Source organism: Natator depressus, chromosome 28 (genome assembly GCF_965152275.1).
Source record: "Natator depressus isolate rNatDep1 chromosome 28, rNatDep2.hap1, whole genome shotgun sequence".
NCBI lineage: Eukaryota > Metazoa > Chordata > Testudines > Cheloniidae > Natator > Natator depressus.
The window spans coordinates 9,889,920-9,894,919 of record NC_134261.1 but is presented as its reverse complement, the minus strand read 5'-3'; the positions used below and the strand labels follow the sequence as shown (position 1 = coordinate 9,894,919).

The following is a 5,000-nucleotide window of genomic DNA, read 5'->3' as shown; positions in this document are numbered from 1 at the left end:
GCCGGACGGGAATTAAGCCCGGAGCCCGGGGCAGGGCGACCCCGGACGGACGGGGGTATGCCGGCCCCTGCCCGCGGGGGCAGGCTCCGGGTTGACCTGGTGGCCGGAGGAGAATTAAGCCCGGAGCCCGGGGCAGGGCGACCCCGGACGGACGGGGGTCCGCCTGGCCCCTGCCGGCGGGGGCAGGCTCCGGGTTGACCTGGTGGCCGGACGGGAATTAAGCCCGGAGCCCGGGGCAGGGCGACCCCGGACGGACGGGGCTCCGCCGGCCCCTGCCCGCGGGGGCAGGCTCCGGGTTGACCTGGTGGCCGGAGGAGAATTAAGCCCGGAGCCCGGGGCAGGGCGACCCCGGACGGACGGGGGTCCGCCTGGCCCCTGCCCGCGGGGGCAGGCTCCGGGTTGACCTGGTGGCCGGAGGAGAATTAAGCCCGGAGCCCGGGGCAGGGCGACCCCGGACAGACGGGGGTCCGCCTGGCCCCTGCCCGCGGGGGCAGGCTCCGGGTTGACCTGGTGGCCGGACGGGAATTAAGCCCGGAGCCCGGGGCAGGGCGACCCCGGACGGACGGGGCTCCGCCGGCCCCTGCCCGCGGGGGCAGGCTCCGGGTTGACCTGGTGGCCGGAGGAGAATTAAGCCCGGAGCCCGGGGCAGGGCGACCCCGGACGGACGGGGGTCCGCCTGGCCCCTGCCCGCGGGGGCAGGCTCCGGGTTGACCTGGTGGCCGGAGGAGAATTAAGCCCGGAGCCCGGGGCAGGGCGACCCCGGACAGACGGGGGTCCGCCTGGCCCCTGCCCGCGGGGGCAGGCTCCGGGTTGACCTGGTGGCCGGACGGGAATTAAGCCCGGAGCCCGGGGCAGGGCGACCCCGGACGGACGGGGCTCCGCCGGCCCCTGCCCGCGGGGGCTGGCTCCGGGTTGACCTGGTGGCCGCTCGGGACTTAAGCCCGGAGCCCGGGGCAGGGCGACCCCGGACGGACGGGGCTCCGCCTGGCCCCTGCCCGCGGGGGCAGGCTCCGGGTTGACCTGGTGGCCGGACGGGGAATAAGCCCGGAGCCCGGGGCAGGGCGACCCCGGACGGACGGGGGTCCGCCGGCCCCTGCCCGCGGGGGCAGGCTCCGGGTTGACCTGGTGGCCGCTCGGGACTTAAGCCCGGAGCCCGGGGCAGGGCGACCCCGGACGGACGGGGGTATGCCGGCCCCTGCCCGCGGGGGCAGGCTCCGGGTTGACCTGGTGGCCGGTTTGCTTTCGGGCCACCAGGTCAACCCGCTGCCTGTATGGGGTTGACCTGGTGGCCGCTTTCCTTCCCGGCCACCAGGTCAACCCGCTGAATGTATGGGGTTGACCTGCTGGCCGCTTTCCTTCCCGGCCACCAGGTCAACCCGCTGAATGTATGGGGTTGACCTGCTGGCCGCTTTTCTTCCCGGCCACCAGGTCAACCCGCTGAATGTATGGGGTTGACCTGCTGGCCGCTTTCCTTCCCGGCCACCAGGTCAACCCGCTGAATGTATGGGGTTGACCTGCTGGCCGCTTTCCTTCCCGGCCACCAGGTCAACCCGCTGAATGTATGGGGTTGACCTGCTGGCCGCTTTTCTTCCCGGCCACCAGGTCAACCCGCTGAATGTATGGGGTTGACCTGCTGGCCGCTTTCCTTCCCGGCCACCAGGTCAACCCGCTGAATGTATGGGGTTGACCTGCTGGCCGCTTTCCTTCCCGGCCACCAGGTCAACCCGCTGAATGTATGGGGTTGACCTGCTGGCCGCTTTCCTTCCCGGCCACCAGGTCAACCCGCTGAATGTATGGGGTTGACCTGCTGGCCGCTTTCCTTCCCGGCCACCAGGTCAACCCGCTGAATGTATGGGGTTGACCTGCTGGCCGCTTTCCTTCCCGGCCACCAGGTCAACCCGCTGAATGTATGGGGTTGACCTGCTGGCCGCTTTCCTTCCCGGCCACCAGGTCAACCCGCTGAATGTATGGGGTTGACCTGCTGGCCGCTTTCCTTCCCGGCCACCAGGTCAACCCGCTGAAAGTATGGGGTTGACCTGGTGGCCGCTTTCCTTCCCGGCCACCAGGTCAACCCGCTGAAAGTATGGGGTTGACCTGGTGGCCGCTTTCCTTCCCGGCCACCAGGTCAACCCGCTGCCGGCATGGGGTTGACCTGCTGGCCGCAGAGGGGCAGGCTCCGGGTTGACCTGGTGGCCGGACGGGGATTAAGCCCCGGCTCGGAGCAGGGCAAGCCCGGGCGGAGGGGGGTCCGCTTGGCCCCTGCCCGCGGGGGCAGGCTCCGGGTTGACCTGGTGGCCGGTTTGCTTTCGGGCCACCAGGTCAACCCGCTGAATGTATGGGGTTGACCTGCTGGCCGCTTTCCTTCCCGGCCACCAGGTCAACCCGCTGAATGTATGGGGTTGACCTGCTGGCCGCTTTCCTTCCCGGCCACCAGGTCAACCCGCTGAATGTATGGGGTTGACCTGCTGGCCGCTTTCCTTCCCGGCCACCAGGTCAACCCGCTGAATGTATGGGGTTGACCTGCTGGCCGCTTTCCTTCCCGGCCACCAGGTCAACCCGCTGAATGTATGGGGTTGACCTGCTGGCCGCTTTCCTTCCCGGCCACCAGGTCAACCCGCTGAAAGTATGGGGTTGACCTGCTGGCCGCTTTCCTTCCCGTCCACCAGGTCAACCCGCTGAATGTATGGGGTTGACCTGCTGGCCGCTCTGCTTCCCGGCCACCAGGTCAACCCCCTGCCGGTATGGGGTTGACCTGCTGGCCGCAGAGGGGCAGGCTCCGGGTTGACCTGGTGGCCGGCAGGGACTTCAGCCCCAGGGCCCCTGGCAGGGCGACCCTGCCCTTGTTCCCCAGAAAAGGAGAGAGCTGGCTCGCAGCGGGAAAAGCTGCCTACGGCACCTGGGATTCCCAGGCGGTCACCCATCCAAGTACTAGCCAGGCCCGGGACGGTTTACCTTCCGAGATCGGACGGGATCGGGGGCCTTCCGTCCGGTATGGCCGTAGGCACTCGGCTCCGGTCCGCCTCGTCCCCTTTCCCTTACTGACTCCCCTGCCTCGGGTGGGCCCGATCCTTTTTTCCGTTTTTTTTTTTCGCTCCGGAGGCTTCATGAGCCCACCCCCAACACCCCTTTGGGGGTCGGTGAAAATTTTTTTTTCAGACTTCCAGGGGCCCGATCCTGGCCGCGGGCACCCGGCTCCGGGCACCCGGCTCCGGGCCGCCTCGTCCCCTTTCCCTTACTGACTCCGCTGCCTCGGGTGGGCCCGATCCTTTTTTCCGTTTTTTTTTTTCCGCTCCGGAGGCTTCGTGAGCCCCCCCCAACACCACTTTGGGGGTCGGTGAAAAAATTTTTTTCAGACTTCCAGGGGCCCGATCCTGGCCGCGGGCACCCGGCTCCGGGCACCCGGCTCCGGGCCGCCTCGTCCCCTTTCCCTTACTGACTCCCCTGCCTCGGGTGGGCCCGATCCTTTTTTCCGTTTTTTTTTTTTCGCTCCGGAGGCTTTATGAGCCCCCCCCAATACCACTTTGGGGGTCGGTGAAAAAAATTTTTCAGACTTCCAGGGGCCCGATCCTGGCCGCCGGCACCCGGCTCCGGGCCGCCTCGTCCCCTTTCCCTTACTGACTCCCCTGCCTCGGGTGGGCCCGATCCTTTTTTCCGTTTTTTTTTTTTTCCGCTCCGGAGGCTTTATGAGGCCCCCCCTAACCGTTTTTGGGGTCGGTGAAAATTTTTAGTCAGACTTCCAGGGGCCCGATCCTGGCCGCGGCTTCGCAGGCTGGCCTGGGGGGGGGGGGCATCTCTAGCTCCGGCCGCGGACGGCGAGACGCTCGGCCACCAGGTCAGCCCGGAGGAAAAGGCTGAAAAAAATGTCTAAGTCCCCCCGGGACACCAGGTCAACCCGGAGGAAAAGGCTGAAAAAAATGTCTAAGTCCCCCCGGGACACCAGGTCAACCCGGAGGAAAAGGCTGAAAAAAAGTCTAAGTCCCCCCGGGACACCAGGTCAACCCGGAGGAAAAGGCTGAAAAAAATGTCTAAGTCCCCCCGGGACACCAGGTCAACCCGGAGGAAAAGGCTGAAAAAAAGTCTAAGTCCCCCCGGGACACCAGGTCAACCCGGAGGAAAAGGCTGAAAAAAAGTCTAAGTCCCCCCGGGACACCAGGTCAACCCGGAGGAAAAGGCTGAAAAAAAGTCTAAGTCCCCCCGGGACACCAGGTCAACCCGGAGGAAAAGGCTGAAAAAAATGTCTAAGTCCCCCCGGGACACCAGGTCAACCCGGAGGAAAAGGCTGAAAAAAAGTCTAAGTCCCCCCGGGACACCAGGTCAACCCGGAGGAAAAGGCTGAAAAAAAGTCTAAGTCCCCCCGGGACACCAGGTCAACCCGGAGGAAAAGGCTGAAAAAAATGTCTAAGTCCCCCCGGGACACCAGGTCAACCCCGAGGAAAAGGCTGAAAAAATGTCTAAGTCCCTGCTCGGCCATCAGGTCAACCCCATTCAAAGTGACGGGTTGACCTGATGGCCGGCAGTCTCACGGAAGTCCGGATGGGGTCGCCAAAAGTGCCCTCGGCCGACCGAGAGAACCAGGAGGTCGGATAGGATTTCAGATTGGTCCCCCTAAATTGGCGGTTGGATTTTTCGACTAGTTCATTTTGACGGGTGCGAGGAGATTTCTGAGAACAGGTTTTTCGGAACCTGTGAGAACCAGAGATGAGCCTCGGGGACCAATCTGCGCGTTGTACCCGATCTTGTGAGGGGGGACAGGGGCACGTTGGCAGGTGGGGCGGCCCCCGGCCCCCCCGAGCCCCCCCTTTTCCGGCTCTTTTCCTCCGGGGACCCCGTCGTCCCCTCGCACCCCCGGTGCAGGCCCGGTGGCCGGGATGCGAACTCCGACTGTCGGCGCCCCCCGGAGGGAGGGGGGGCCCGCTCCTCTCTCGCCTTCCGATCGATGTGGTGCTCACGTTCGCGACGGGAAGGGTCCTTCGCGGGCCGGTGCCCCCGACCGCAGGGGG

The 5,000-nt window shown here is 66.2% G+C and overlaps 1 non-coding gene across 1 annotated transcript; it reads right to left on the bottom strand.

Moving 5' to 3' along the window:
- Positions 1-2,884: 2,884 nt before the first annotated feature.
- On the bottom strand, positions 2,885-3,003 carry LOC141979714 (5S ribosomal RNA). Its single transcript, XR_012637108.1, has one exon. It is a non-coding gene; the product is annotated as a 5S ribosomal RNA (ribosomal RNA).
- Between the last annotated feature and the right edge of the window lie 1,997 nt (positions 3,004-5,000).